The sequence below is a fragment of the Amblyomma mixtum genome, chromosome 1 (assembly GCF_055824585.1).
Source record: "Amblyomma mixtum isolate Tamu chromosome 1, ASM5582458v1, whole genome shotgun sequence".
NCBI lineage: Eukaryota > Metazoa > Arthropoda > Arachnida > Ixodida > Ixodidae > Amblyomma > Amblyomma mixtum.
Window position 1 is genome coordinate 216768894 of NC_143012.1, and position 16576 is coordinate 216785469.

Consider the following 16576-nt stretch of genomic DNA (forward strand, 5'->3'; position numbering starts at 1 on the left):
TAAGCATTGGATCATCTACGATAATACGCAACCAGACGATTTCGCCGAGCGCACAGGCAGACAACCGTACTCACTCCAGCGCTCCCGCCGCACTTGCAGACGGCAAAAAGGGACGTAGGGTCGCGTAAGAGCAAAGAGGTCGCGCAAGCTGGTTTGCCGGTTTTTTCCGCACGGCTTCCTGTCTGTTTCCGTTATTGGCACGGCTGCGAGAATGAGCATAGAATGAGGACGCACAAATATGGCGCAGTTTGGGCAACATGGCCAACGTGCTTGTTGCTGTCGGCTCTCCGCTCACGTCTCTTACTTCACGCGCGCCTGCCATAGTGCAGGACACTCGACTATCGCCCTCACGCGCTGTGGTATGTTGTAATGAAATGTATTTTGAAGCCAAGTTCCTGCTCAGAAAGTAGTGACACGCTGTGAACTCTGCTGTGACCTATGTGCTGTGCGAGCAACCCCCGCCACTTCGCGAAGATACTCCTTAGCGCTACAAAAATGGCCATAAGTGGGCTTTACCGCACCAGGAAGATTTAAGTTATTTGGCGGCGGAACGAACCACTGACTCGTCAACGCAATTGTTTGGTTCTAGGAAGAGTTATAGGAAGAAAAGAGCACTAACAAAATCATTAGCACTTTTTTTTTTGCGCGGAAAGGTGTCATAGTTTTTGCATACGTTGATTTAGTGGCATACCCAGAAGTGAAGTCTATTTTGTAATGCCCATTGTTTAACTGATAGAAGAATTTTAGCGTGAAAAAGTTTCTTTGTGGTATTGGCTTTATACTAGCTCTGGCTTTGAGTTCAGACACGGAGGTTCGCTCCTTCTCTATGCTGGATACACTAAACGTAACCTGCAGGTGCTGGCTGCAGGTGGATGCAAATGAGTGATTACTATCTTGTACTCTAAACGTCATTGCTTTCCTATCGATGACGCAAAGGGCCACTTGACATGATCGCGACTCGATCAGAGTTAAAAGAGTGCAAGTTGCCTTGATGGCTCAGTGGTACTGTTCCCATAGTTAAGCCAGAAACCGATTGTTTATAATGTTGCGTACAGACTACGAAGGCAAGCACCATTTAAAGGAAGAGTGCATTTAGAATCACGGACTTATTAATGAACAAATACATAATTATGTATTATTTAATTATCTATTCCAGTGAATACTGGTGCCCTGGATGCGAATGAAATAACGTTGGTTTTCTTTTTGCAGAAGCGGAGGAAAATGTCACCGCTCATTTTTTTCTCGAACTGGAGCTGCTAACGGTGAATTACGAAACGACTGTTCCTTCGTTGGCTGAGACGCATCCAGCTCGAACCGTAGCGTCTACCCTCATCGGCGCTACTCTTCAATGTCTTTTGTTATCCGAAGAGCTCAGGAACCCATGTTGTATACATGGACAGTGCCTGCAACATTTTTTGCGCAAAGTAAAAAATATCTTGCTGTCTTTGAGCATGTGCCATCTGCATAACTGACCGCAAGTACTTCTGTGGAAAGATCCTTCTGTATATAAAACATAATGAGAGTGGTAGCTTCATAAAGCTGGCTGGATGTGGTCAGGCAGTGGCAGCGAGCCGGCTTTGAGGAACGTCATTAGTAGTTTACAAAGCGAGCCTGCAGGTGCTATTGGGGAAGGGTGTGGCTAGTGTAATTCGAAAACTTAACCCGGAGAGCCACACAAACACCACAGTGACATTGTCAAGTAGAAGACGCGGTTTAGGTCGGGAATTCGGTCTAGCTGGAAGCGAATGGGGCCATATATCGGGATTGAAAAGGGCAGGTATAGGAGACAGAGCAGCACCTAGAGGAATGCCATGGATGAGATGGCGGGGGTTGGACAGACAGGTGCCTACCCGAAAGCGAGCCACTCGATTAGAGAGGTATATAGAGCGGAAATAAGAGCGGCAACCGTAAGCCAAGGTGGTGAGTTGAAATGGGATGTGGTCTTGGCACATATTATCGAATGTCTTGCGGACACCGACGGTCACAACAGCAGAGGGGGGGAAGGGGAAGGTTAAAGAAGGGAGGAGGTTTGCCCGGCTTGGGAATCAGAAATGAGGCAGGGGGTCCAGGAGCCCGGCAGGCAGCCGCTCTCAAAGGCCTGATTGAAAGCCATGAGGCGGAATTATACGTTGTCGTCAGGAGGGTTACAGAGTGTGGCCTATGTGAGGAGACCTTACCCTTGTCCAACATGGCCTCCGTCCTGCATGCCGGCCGTCGTCATGCAGCTGCGCAGCATTCCCCTCTTTTTGCTACCCAGGGAGTGGCCTACACGGATGCCTCCTTCGAGGCTCCTCGAGGATCCTGGGGTTAGGCTCTGTATACCATCCCCATCTCCCACTCCTGAAACCTACACAAGAGGGCCGTACCTCCGCCGTCCGGATGCATTTTCCCTCGAGGCCCTTGCTATTGCACGTCCTTCACGCCTCCTTTCTTACGGATTAAGATAATGTTAGCGTTGTTCCAAACTTCTGGTACGCTTGAGGTCATAAAGCATTGCGCATATAGGGTGGCTAGATTTTCCAGCTCAATATCACATCCTTCCTTCAAGAGATCTGCTGTTACCGGATCCTTACCTTCTACTCACCCCCTTTGCATTGCTCCTAAGGCTTTCTTTGCCTGATCATTTGGTTGGTTGAAGTCTAAGGTTGTCCTGACTCTATTAGCGATTACCTCAGTAAATACCTTGTAAGCACTAACAGCAGGCTGATCTGTCTGCAATTCTTCAAGTCCTTGACGTTTCCTTTCTTATGAATTAATATAATATTAGCGTTCTTGCAAACTTCTGGTACGGTAATAAAGCATTGCGTATATAGGGTGGCTAGTTTTTCCAGCACGAAATCACCTCCGTCCTTCAAGAGATCTGCTATTACCTGATCCTCACCCTCTGCTTTCCCCTTTTGCATTGCTCCTAAGGCTTTCTTTACTTCCTTCATAAATTAATGTTCCGAATGCATTCGCTACTGTATAGATTTGTACGGAACTGCTCGGCTACTTTAACTATCTTATCCACATTTCTAATTATATTGCCCTATTTGTCTTTTAACGCACACATCTGGCTTTTACTTATGCCTAGCTGCTTCACCGCTTTTAGGAGACTTCGGTTCTTTAGGACAGGCATCAGTAGCTCACAGATAACGCTCGTATGTAATGCATGGCTGCACCTGTAGCGCCACTTAAGCGGCCGCGGCGCGAACAATCGAGCGAGGAGAGACGGAGGGAAGGACAGGGGGAGATGAAAATGGGGAGGGGGAAGTAAGCGCTCCGACTGCTGTGACTGGCGTTCACTGGAAGCAGTGCTTTCGGGCCAGCTATCTGGGGATTTTAGTTTCGACTCGCCACCGTGCTGTTACTGGATACGTCGGCGTCGCCTAGATTAGCTATAGCCCTTTCTGTGACACGGTCTGATATTGAAACTCGTTTGATTTTGTTGCTAGCAATGATGACCAAAAAACCAAGTGCAAAAGGGTGGAGCTGACGGAACCGATTAGAAACGCGTCACGCTATCTCATGTTATTGCGCCGCTGTGCGCAAACATGCGTAAAAGCGTCAAGATGGAAGCTTCTCCGTCGTTGCAGGTACTCCGTTTGCTTTCTGTTCTAATGTTCCTAACCTACGTGTTCCCCAAAAGGGTAAATGGTAACTGCATTTGGTTTTTAATAACAGAGCCGATCACTGTCGCTTTAAAAACCCATTCATCGCATAATTAAAAAAACAACTATAAAGAGCGCGTAAAACTGATAAATTCATCCTTTCTTCGGCAATTCCGGTCAACAGCCCATGAGTAGTTAGCCAGAAGTATCAGTTTGTTTCCATTTTGCGTTTCTAGCAACAGCTATCGAGCCGGCTGCTACTGTAATTTATAAGAGAGGGACGATATTTTTGCAGCCGCAGTTTTGATGCCGCTTGGCAAGAGCATATAGCGTGCAGCGTGACAAGGTGGATGTGTTAGAAGACCTCATCGACGCTATGTCGTTTTTTTTTTGTCAAAACCGGTCTTGGGACAGATATTTTATGGCGTTCCCACTTTTATATGTCATCTTCATCGCCTTGATTTTTTTCCGCATAAGCCATATGGAGTAAGGAAAGAATGATGAGCCAGGTTGTGCCCACATAATCGAAAAAGACCAATTGGAACCGGGCGGAATATGACAGGAGCAGGAATGTGATTGGTTCCAACTGGTTTAAATCTGTTTGGTGTCTTGGCCATTCTAAATCAGTCATTTACGCATGGGCAATGCAGGAGAGAGCACACAGAACCTTGTGATGTGCCAATAGCATGCCCAGAATTCTTTAGGAAAAATTTTGAATATTGGAATACTGTAAGGTACTGTTATGAAAATATTGAAGGCAATGGTCAATTCTTCCGATGCTTAGCAAAATATTTGTTTTAAAGTTTTCCCATCGCTCGAATCAAGCATTTAAGACTGCCATAGAAAACCAACGGGAAACGTTTCTGACGATAGCAAAAAACATTAATAGCAAAAAAAATGCAAGCCTGCCGACGGGATATCTGCAGATATTTTTATTGCTATTGTGAAATCTTATAATATATGAAAAATTTGCGTTGATAAACTCTTTCCCCCTGAAAAATGCTTTTGTCCAGAATTGTTGGGTATACGGCAAACCTATCCCCGCAGACTTCCTAATCTCACCTCCCAGCCTGACTTTTGTCACCCTCCGCTAAGTTTCCCTTCATCTTGAATCTGCTGTGCCATCCAATCGAACAGATAATCCCATGCCCCGCTCAGTATATTTCCTCTTATTGATTTTCGCCAGGATATCAATCAGGTGTTCCGCTAGAGTATATTGAGAAAGAGGAAGATGAGATTATGAATGATACTGAATGAGGCTCAAGCAATTCAACCTCGTCTACAATTAAATGAGTAAATGTTCTACAAACGTTTGACTGTACAAGGCATCCTAGCCGATCCCCCGCTGTGGGTATGTGCCACTCCAACAGAGCACGACAACAACAATGAGTGTGTCGGCATGCCTGAACGTTGTTGCCGCAGTGCGCAGCAATAACCGCATGCAGAGTGGTTAGATGGGAAAGATTATTCTCAGAAAGTGCGATCAATGTTTCTAAAGAACAGAAATGACTAGAAATTAATGAACTGCCGTACAGTGTTGAAAATGAGTTCTTCAGTAGTACTGATATTATTACAGAAATTATTGCTCTAACACAGTACATTGTGCAATTTTGCCTTAGTAATTGTTTGTTTCCGCCACTCGGCTGAAAATCGCGGAAGATACATGAACGAAATCCAGCCAGCCTCTACCTAAAGAATTCGCATAATGTTCCTTCTAGATAGTGCTGTTTTTTTTTTTTATCTCAGAGGTCTGCGCACGCACTCATTGCAAGAAAAAAATGGACTCATTTTTTGTTCTTGTACATTGCATCATGGAACTAGACAGAATTATTTATTAAGTTGGCAAAAAAGGTCGAGAAGTTAAAGTCTGCACATCAAGCAATAATGATCTGTTTTGTTTTATTGGGGTTTAACGTCCCAAAGCAACTCAGGCTATGAGGGACGGCGTAGTGAAGGGCTCCGGAAATTTCGACCACCTGGGGTTCTTTAACGTGCACTGACATCGCACAGTACACGGGCCTCTAGAATTTCTCCTCCAAAGAAATTCGACCTCCGTGGCCGGGATCGCACCCGCGTCTTTCGGGCCAGCAGCCGAGCGCCGTAACCACTGAGCCACCGCGGCGGGTCAAGCAGTAAGAATCCTCAACATCTGCGCTCGAGGGTTGCATGTATACTGTTTGTATGCTGATGGTGCAGCTGCTCGAAGAAAAATCGATGTTAAGCATAATTGTAGTCTTAATTATTTGCCGTCCCATAGTGGCCTACAGTAGATGATTATCCCACATGGTGGTTGTATGCCCCCACAGTTTTTGCCCGCTGCTATCATTGCACGCGAGAATGCGGCGAAAAATTGTCATTGAAGTCTTTAGTGCAGTTCTCCCAAGTAGTGGCTACCGATTCTCTTGCAGCAAGTGATGAACGTTCTTGCTGAGGATAACGGCCGCACGTAATATTGGGGGTTTCCTGGGTAGAGTCAGCTCTCCGAAAAGGTAAGGCGTCGCTTGCGGTCTCGTATCGAGACGATCACAAACATATCTTGTTCGTACTGGATCGATAGAATCCGTAGTATGAAACAAGGGCGTACAGTGGTGAGCAGCCTTGTCTAGAGCGCTTGAGCAGTGCGCACTCGGTAACAAAAACCGAAATTAGAGAGCAGCCCCTCATTACAGGGCAAAGTTTTCGTGCCTGCGTTGTTTACGAGGCTATCTGGCGCTACTTCCGTGCAAGCGTTGCAGCTGGACCCTAGAGGCTGGCACAAAATCTGGATTTGTTTGCAAGGAAGTGCACCGCCCGAGCGCTCTAGACAAGGCTGCTCACCACTGTACTTGCAGTTCGTGTCCAAGGGTGAGTAGTACATCGCACTCTCTTCCCACAAGGAGTTCCGCGGGGGAGAAGTAAACATTTTATTTTATTCGCAGATCTTTACGAATAGCTGTCTTTTTCTTGTGCAGCTTGCAATGTTAGCGTCGGCCACAACTAGTCCTTCAATACATTTCAAAAAGGTATTGAACGACTGTGCACGTATACTATCCATGGTTCAACTTCTTTGAACGCAGGAGAGTGCGTGCACTCTCGACTTCCTTCGTGTATCTTGATGGCCTACTGGTCATTGAATAGTTTGTGAAAACGAGGGTACTATACAAAGGGCTGCGTGCAATCCACGTGAAACGCCGATTTCTTTACAGCATTCGTTTGATCGTGCAGATGGTTGAGGAAAATAGACGAGACGCGTGGGAAACTCGTCCAGCGGTTATTTTCCAGACTTCGTAATACGTAATACGGGCATAATCGCCGCAGAACTGCGCTGTCCTATTGGCCGGAAGTGGACCGTGGACTTCCGGCTCATTCGAAATAGTCGTTCTTGCGTGGCGCTTTTGCATGATACTCGCTGGGCACAAATGTAGGGTGGGAAATTTTGCCGCAACCAGTTCGTGTATACAAATCTATACCCGAAAGACCTCACACTCGTTATGATGCGCTTCTATCTCCTACGGCGTCTTAAAAGTAAAACGCGTCAGTTCTGCGGCTAAATTGCCATGTAGCACCGAACATAAGAATAATGTCTTAAAAATCCTATGTAAGATGCAAAAACGTTCTATGTTGCATTGTACCGTTACATTAAAGCTAAAAATTAAAAAAAAGCGAACAGGTGGCAGCGAAGTGCGTCGGAGATTGCGAACGCGAGAAAATGGCAGTGCTCATGGAAGCGAAGACCGGGCACCGGCGGCAAAACGATTCACGATCCCAACTTTACCATCGCGATATTTGTTATAAGCGGCAGTTTACCTGACATCTAATTACAGCCGTCGAAGAGTGTCAGAAATGACATATTGCTGGCTTCGAAGTTCGTTTCCAGCCTTTGAACCTCGCAACTACGAAAGCCAGCATTGACGGAACGTTTATGTTGGGCATGTTATTAATTCTGCGTTCCTATCTTTTAGTTTCCTATCTTTTTATTAGCGATATGGATAAGATAGCGAAAACAGCGGAACATTTCTACATAAATCTATACTGTAGTTAGTGTAATCAGGACGTTAATGAGAGGTAGTAGCTCACAGCAATGGTATACACCGCCAGTAGCGAAAGAGGAAGTAAAGAAAGCCGTAGGAGCAATGCAATGGGGGAAAGCAGCTGGTGAGGACCAGGTAACAGCAGATCTGTTGAAGGACGGAGGGGAGATTGTGCTAGACAAACCAGTCACCCTGTACACGAAATACCTTATGACCTCGGGCGTACCAGAAGCTTGGAAGAGGAGGAGAGCAGACTTTAATGAATAATGGAGAGGTCTGCCTGGTTATGGGCCCGGCATGCTATCATCTCACACTCACAGACGTGACTGTGAGTGAGGCGATATGAGTGCACTCATGAGTGAGTGTGCCGACCTCTGCCAGGGACAGGTGTCGGAGTATAATGCTGGGTGCATGAGATGTAGTAAATGGAGGTTTGGAAATGTGTTCATCTGTATCTGCTGCCAAGAGACAGCATCTGGGGTGTCTAATTTCCTATGAGGTGGGGGAAGCGTGTCCTTTGAAGACGCCCAAACTCGAGGCGTTCGTTACACCCGGAAGGTAGAGGGGTAAAAGCGGGCACGCTTTGTGGCCTCGCTCAGTTGGTGATGCCTCGAACTAGAGCATGTGCCCTCCCATTTCCCTCCACTCCCTCGTGGCCTTGGGTCTAGGTAATTTGGAGGTGCTTGGTGAGGGGTGTAGTGCCCATGAGCTGGCTGACGTGCTTGGGAACTCGGCCTCTCAGGAAGTTCGACACGCGTGTTGTGAGTCTGTGATCACATGAGCGCTTTGGCCTTGGGACTCGTAATGCCTAATGGCAATGGACACGGCGGTGGTCTCCGCGGCAGCTGGTGTTTCGGCTTTTACAGAAGCAGTGAATAAGCGGTGGTACACTGCCGCCACTGCGTACTTCTCATGGTCCGGGTATGCTAAACAATGAGCCAGCCAGGCTAAACACATGCTTGCGCATGCCTACTTGGTTTAGCTACGTTAAAACTCTACCACTTTTTTTTCATATTCGTCTCTAGGTTTCGGTATCTCCGGGATAGCCGCGCAGTCCTCCCCTTCCCGCGGTGTATCCGCTTTCATATTTCAGATACTTCTCTGAGAACTCCATCATCGTCACGAGCCCGACTGCGCCCATTGCAGGACAAAGACCTATCTCATATCTCTCCAATTAACCCTGTCCTACCTGAGAACTGAATAGACTTCACTACTACTATGCGAAAGCGAACAGTGCAGCCGTCGAATTAAGGCCGATTTTATGGCTGCGGCCGCCGCACTGTCGTATAGTATGTGCACGACGCACGCCGAAAGTGGTGTGATCACGCGGAACAGTCAGAGCGTGGATAACCATCGGCCACTTCCAGCAGCTTGGCAGTCTGAAGATGGTCACTTTTTCTGCCGAAGGTGATTTTTAGGACACCTGAGCGGTCCCCGTATAACCGAATAGTCAGTCTCCTACTGCATTTGAGGTTCGATTTCTTTCGTTCTCTTAACGACGTATTTTTGCATTCTCAAACTTAGAAAGAATTCAAAATATTGGAGACTTTATAATACCTCCATCGGCTTTGAAACCCAAACCAAATGTGGCAGTATTCTCATATATATTCCAAACGTTCGAATATTCACACATTTCCCTATTACGATTTATTCGTGCTCTGGCTTCATAAAGCTGATGCCCGTCTTTGCACACTTCATCCTTCTCTTTCCTTCCCACAAGTGTCATGCGACTGGAACCCTCTTCTGTGATATATCAGCCGCGGTACCAGGTTTTGAACCCGGCCTCCGCGGCTTCGCTTTTCATTGGAACGAAACGCAAATGGCGCCCGTGTGCTGTGCGACGTCAGGATACGGTAAAGATTACCGAGTAGTCGAAATTATTCCCGTGCCCTCCACTACGTCACTTCCTTTTATGCGAAGCATATTAACGTAGGTTTCAGGCCTTCGCGCGACGCCCGGCGGTGGCCACCATTGACCTTCAAGTAGGTCACGTGACATGACGTCACGTGATGACGTCACACCGGCTGCAGATGGGGCCTCATATCGCGCCGTCGGACGTCGCCCGGCGGAGGCCTCCACGCTTCGGTTCGCGCCGTCGCGCGCGACGCGGCGGCGGCGCCACCATCGCTGCATCACGTGATATGTGACGTCACGCCAGGGATGAGGCGGCGCGCGTCCGCCGTCGCGTCAGTCTCTGTGCCCGCAACCGCGCCAGCGTCTTTGCGCCGGTCGTGTATGCGGTCAAGATGCCTCCAAACGCTAAGCACATGCTTCGCAACCAATTTTTTCTTTCGCTCCCTCCTCTATTCCTTCTCTTTAGTGTTTTTTGAGGAAAGGAAATGGCGCAGTAACTGTCTCACTTCTCGGTGGACCTCAACTGCGCTGTAAGGGATGGGAGGAACGTGGGAGCGAAAGGAGAGAGAGAGAAAGAGGTGCCGTAATGGAGGGCTGCGGAATAATTTTGACCACCTGGGGATTTTTAACGTGCACTGATATCGCACAGCACACGGGCGCCTTTTGCATTTCACCTCCATCGAAATGCGAACCATTCTCTGTGGTGGACGTTCCGTACAGTGTCCTACAGACGCTACGACCACCGCATGCTTCCCAGCTGACGTATTACCTGGCGATTTTTCAGAGAAGCAGCGCGAAAGTTTTTCCCAAAGTATGATATCTAACCAGGGCTCAGTGGGATCGTCTCGAAGCCGACAACCGAGAGGCTATCAGGGAATTCATTTGCCTTCCCCGTATCAACTCGATCATGCCTTTACAAGAGCACTAGACGAACTAGCGGAGCAGCGATGTGAGGCTCGTAGGCTGAAAGCCAGCTTATCGCTCTCATCAGGAGCACTAATGGCTTATGCTCCATGGCACTCCGTACTAGAGCACTGCACGGGCCTCAATCTGAGACCCAAGCCCGGCCCGGGCCCGAGAGCTGAAGCCCGGCCCAGGCCCGCTAAATTATCGCTCTAGCTAGCGAGCCCGGCCCGTGAATCCCGGAGTGAAGCCCAGCCCGGGCCCGGCCCGGCCCGTTTCACAGTAACGCTTGAGATTTACTGCTCACTCTGAGCAAGTAGACTGCTACTAGACCGATAAGAAACTGGCCGACAAAGGTTCTGAAACCACAGTTTGGCTTGCAGAAAGTTGGTTCTTTTTAACCTTCTGCAGAAGGAAGTGATTAAGAGTTGTGCTCGCCAGGCCCGTTTTTTTTGGACAGTGATCTCGTCTAGGTGCGCAAAGATAAACTCGGAAGTTCTGAGAGCCAAATAAAAAGGGCCACATACGAGCGTAATAATGCATTCCCCCACGATTTCAATCAGTTATATTTTGCCGCCCGGAAAGCTGCCTAGCAAGCTGTGGGATGACATTTTTTTAGTGAACTTGATCTCACAGCTAGGTTGAACTTATAGCCGAACTGGTCGCCTTTCAACAGAAACGAAAAGCTAAAAGGCTCGAGCGAGTATTTCACGATGTGTGTTTTGAAGACTATGAGCGTCCTAAACTAATATGTTCTTCCCGAATGCATTTCTAATAGTGTATAGGTATGTTTGGCGATGACGGACGATCAACGGCCAATTAAGACCAGTTGAATTTTACACTTACTGGTGGAGCAGAAGATAACGCGCGAACCACGTGATAACTTACAGGGCAAAACACTTGTCATGCCAACCAGGCTGAAGAAACGAGGAGGGGTAGATGCGGTTATGTGATGATATGTACAAACTCTCGCGAGCTTTTGTGGCTATTTCATTTACGAGACGTTCCGGTCAGCTGATCAAAAAGAAAACCAAACGCGGTTTAGTTTGTGAATTTTCTCACATGAGAAAAATATAGCTATAAAATAAAAGCTATGTGTTTGGGGCTGTCGTGTCCGGTCGCTGTGTTGAATGCAGCGAAAGACGCACACGGTACTTTTAGACTTCGTTTATTTAAAGCTGAAGAGGGTGCGACCAGCGTCGACCGAGGTAGGAGCCGAACTGGCCGCCCGAAGAAAGGAGGGAGTGGAGAAGCGTCCACGGCAGGGAGTGGCTTCCCAGAACAGGAGGAGGGTGCGGGGGCGCACCGTGGGGGGGCATCCGGCGACAGCGTGCGACGAGGGGCAAGCGGTCGTTAGGAGGAGGATTGAGTGGTCGTTAGGAGGAGGATGCGAACTGTCGTTAGGAGGGGAATGCGAGTGGTCGTTAGGAGGGGGCACACACACACAAAAGCAATAAGGGGACACAACACTTCCTTCCCCCTTAGAAAGTTGCCTGGTATCGTGCAGGGGGTCGGCGCTCACGCGTGGAGGCGCGCTGGCTTTGTGCGCTCGGGGGAGAAACACTTGTAGGCTGGCTGTTGTTCGCTGTGTCTCCTAGGTCTGTCCTGGGCGAAGTCTCTTCTTCCGGGAAGAGGTGCCAGGCTATGTGGGAAAATGGTGCACGTGTTCTCTCCGCTGGCGGACAGCTCTCAGACGGCGTCGTAAATCTACGCAGCTGGTTGAGATGTCGGCGTGCTACTGTGCCATGTATGTTGACGAGCCAAGAGCGCAGGCCTATGCGTCTGACAATTGTAGCTTCCTCCCAGCGTGGCTTTTTCAGAAACTGTCGGGCGAGGACGCGCTGCCCCTCATTAAGCGTGCCGCAGCGCGGAATTGCTTTTTCTTCCCGGAACGTCTCTGCCTTTGGCTCGGGGAGGATGGCTGTGAGCTGGGTTCGCATTTCACGCTCGAACATCATTTTCGAGGGGGTCTCGCCTGTTGTGCTCTGAACCGTCGTGTGCTGCTTGAAGAGAAAGCGCGCAAGGCGGCGCTGCAGCGAGCCTGTCTGATCTCTTTCAAGGGCGCGTTTTAGCTCGGCTACGTAGCGCTCGGCTTGTCCGTTTGTCGCTGGGTGGTAGGGGGCCGATGTAACTGATGAGATCCCGTTGTCGCGATAAAACTTGAGGATCTCCGCAGACACAAACGGTGTTCCGTTGTCCGACACTACCTTGCGCGGCAGGCCGAACGTTGCAAATAGTGATCGGAGGTTGTCAATGACTGCTGCCGAAGTCGTCTGTCCCATTTGCCTTATCTCAAGCCACTTTGTGTAGGCATCTACGACCACAAGGAAAGTGCAGCCCTCAATTGGTCCTGCAAAATCAATGTGCAGTGTGTGCCATGGTGTGTCTGGCTTTTCCCATTCTGGGACAGGAGCTTTCGGCGGGGCGCTCCGGCTGCTCTGGCAAGGCTTGCATTCTCGCACCACTGTTTCGATGTCGTTGTCAATGCCAGGCCACCACATGCAGCTTCTGGCACACTTTTTCATTGCAACGATGCCCCGATGTCCGGCGTGGATGAGAGACATAGCTTGTGCGCGTAGTTCTCTCGGCATCACAACTCGGGACCCAAATATGATGCAGCCGCGATGGGTGCTCAACTCTGTAGCTCGCCTGCGGTAAGCGTCGAAGTTGTCCCCTTTGAGTTTATGCACGTTGCCTTGTTGAACAGCTGTGTAAACTAGCCGGAGAGCTGCGCACTTCTGCGTAGATGCTGCAACTGTGCCTGCTGTAAGCGGAGGTTCTGGCAGTGCTTCGAACATCAGAACGTCTCCTGGTGGAAATGGTTCGTCAACAGTTGCGTCTAGTGGCAGACGGCTTAGCGCATCGGCGTTTTGATGTTTACTCCCATTGCGGTAGACCAGAGCGTAGTCGTACGCTGAGAGTTTGATGGAATGCTGCGTCGGCTCGATGACACCTTGCTGCTCCAGTTTGTCCAACTCTTTTTCAACTGAATCTCGGAGAGCAAACGGCACCGGCCTGGCCTTCAGAAATTTGGGTTGCGCGTTGTCCAACAACTCCAGTGTGACCGGGGGCCCTTCGTTTCCTGGAATCTCTTCCGAGAATACTCTTTCGTATTTCTCTTGCAGTTGCTCAACCATGTTGTGGCTCGGCGTCTGGTGTATGCCGCATATCATCACGCCTAGTGGAGAAAACCAGTTTCTCCCTAGAAGGCTTGATCCTGTGCCCTTCACAACAAGCAGAGGTAGCGTATGGGTCTGGCCGTTGTAGTTAACCTGCACGTTGGCAGAGCCCAATAGTGGCAGATTCTGTCCTGACCACGTTCGCAGGTGCGTGTCGTCTTGTTGCAGGGCGGGTGCGTCAGATGGCCATGAAGTTCGGAACGTGTCCTCACTGATCAGAGTACAGGCTGCGCCGGAGTCCACCTCGAACTTAATCAGCTGGTGATGTACGCTTACTTCTGTAAAAATCTTCGGTCGCGTGCCGAGATTCATGGTGTTCAGGTCGTACAACACAGATGGTGTTGCTGATGTTGTTCCATGGAGATCAGATAGCGGCGTATTCTCTGAGGCGTTGACGCTGTGATTAGGCTGGGAAGGTGACTTTATCTTGGCAAGTCTCCGTTTCGTAATGCATGCTCTTTCGATATGCCCTCGCTTGTGGCAAAAATTACACGTGGCTGACTGGAATCGACATCCCTGGGGGTTGTGTTGGTCGTCACACCGCCAGCAGCGTTGTGCCTTTTTGACCGATTTTACAACAACAGAAGGCTTGCGCACCTGGTTGCTTGTCTGGTGTACCGGCTCGGTGTTCCGGCGAATCCCTCTCTGCTGGTGACCGGCGCTCTCCGCTCGAACGGCGATGTCGTAAGCTTTGCTGAATGTGAGGTCCTTCTCAGCGAACAGGCGCTGCTGCAGTGACTCGTCACTCAGTCCGCACACAAATCTGTCGCGTAACATCACGTCCAAGGGAAGCATGGTGGTGTTAGCAGAAGAAGCTGCGTCTCCCTCCTGCCCGGTAGCTGTTGTCGACAGCGTTCCAAAATTGCAGTCGGCAGCGAGCTTCTTGAGCGCGGCTACGTAGGCGCTCACAGTTTCTCCTCCCAGTTGATCTCGTCGTTGGAAGCGAGCCCGGCTGTAGACCTCGGATGGCCTTGGGTCGTAGTGCTTTTGCAGCGCTTTTACGATGTCGTCGTAAGACACTGCCGCTGGTGTGCTTGGCTGAATAAGGGCGCAGACAGTATCGTAGGTCTGCTCCCCGCACAGCGTCAGCAGGTTGGCCCTCTTCAAGGCTGGGTCTGTGATGTTGTTAGCTTCAAAGTAGAACTGAAGGCGTCCAACCCACGATGACCACGATGAGCCGTTGAACTCTGGTATCTGATTGGGAAACCCTCGCGTAGCCATGGCTTGTCAATAGCGTTGCGTAGCGCGGGTCGAATCCACTTTCTCGTCGCCACTGTCGTGTCCGGTCGCTGTGTTGAATGCAGCGAAAGACGCACACGGTACTTTTAGACTTCGTTTATTTAAAGCTGAAGAGGGTGCGACCAGCGTCGACCGAGGTAGGAGCCGAACTGGCCGCCCGAAGAAAGGAGGGAGTGGAGAAGCGTCCACGGCAGGGAGTGGCTTCCCAGAACAGGAGGAGGGTGCGGGGGCGCACCGTGGGGGGGCATCCGGCGACAGCGTGCGACGAGGGGCAAGCGGTCGTTAGGAGGAGGATTGAGTGGTCGTTAGGAGGAGGATGCGAACTGTCGTTAGGAGGGGAATGCGAGTGGTCGTTAGGAGGGGGCACACACACACAAAAGCAATAAGGGGACACAACAGGGGCTTAAAGGCCCGAGGGGAGGCAGGCTGTGACAGACACCGAAGCAGAGGGCTCCGGATCATTTCCACCACCTGGGTTTCTTCAACGAGCAATGAAACTGCAAAGTACAGTTTTTGTCAAAAGTAACCAGGCTGCACGTTTTTTCTCAGTCGTATATTAAAGCTATTATGCCAGCCCTTAAGCTCTAAACCTCTGTACGGTAAGAAGAACCCCTGTTCTCACCTTCAAATAACTTTTTGATCTTTAGGGAAGCCGTGCGGGCTGTGTTATACGAATGAGAAGCAAATAATGGAGCCTGGTTACTTTTGACAAAAACTGTGGCTATCATGCTCGCCGCCTAAATAGAAATGCGGCCGCCGAGGCTAGGAGCAAACCCTGGTTCCCCGGCTCAGTAATCAAGCGCCTCGACCAATAAGCCACCGCGGCGTGGAAATAAGGAAATAAATAAGTCAATGAATAAAGCTGTTTTTTTCTCAGCGAGTACTATAGCTCATCCGTGTCGCTGCTCCAATGCCGCAGTTGTGTACTTCACTCTGCAATAGTGAATGAATAGTCGGGCACGAGCCGTTTCTGTACGGACCCAAGCCCGACTCGGGTCCGCAGCTTTAAGCCCGAGCCCGGCCCAGGCCCGGCAAAACAGATCATGTCCCGGCCCGCGGGCTTTCGGGCCGGCCCGAGCCCGTGCATTACTCCGTACTCACACAGCCACCGCAGGTTCTTCACAAAGTCATGCAGCGTCGTCTCTTTGCGACCGCGTTTCTAAGCAAGATTCCCGCTTGCCCAATATGGCTCCATCGCTGTCTGTGTGGACGCCAGCATCCAGGGCTGCGAAATAACAGCAGCAGCAGCTCACTGCACTTGCAAGCCTGTCCTTGATAAGACGGCCAGGTTTAAATCCGACGAACCCCCATCCTATCGGGCACAGCCGTTATTTGTCCAGGAGACTATTTCCTCTGTTGTCGTCCTCAACGTTTTGTCGTAAAAACGTTGGTCGTCCTTACCTTGCTTTCTTTGGCCCGCACCGTCATCCGCACCGTCATCCGCATCGACGCGCTTCAGGCAGTACGTCTACTACGACGCATCAGCCGCAGCCTAGTAATTTCCAAAAATATTCCTAGTCTGGCAGCTCGCATCTCTCAGCCCATACGAATTGAATGGACTCGCAGTGACCTCCTTGACATACGCTGTGATGTGTTCTGGAGCCCCTTGACCACAGCAGTAGACGGCCCTCAAAGTCTAAAAAACACTGTTTGCCCCAGCAGCGCAGCTAATTGGCCCAATATTGGAAGTGTACTGGCAAAGGCCGGCCCCACAAAGGATCAGAGTGAAACCACCCATTTCCAATACTGGGCAGATTACCTGTCCTGCTTGGGTAGTTATCTCAGAGCGACATGCTTGTGT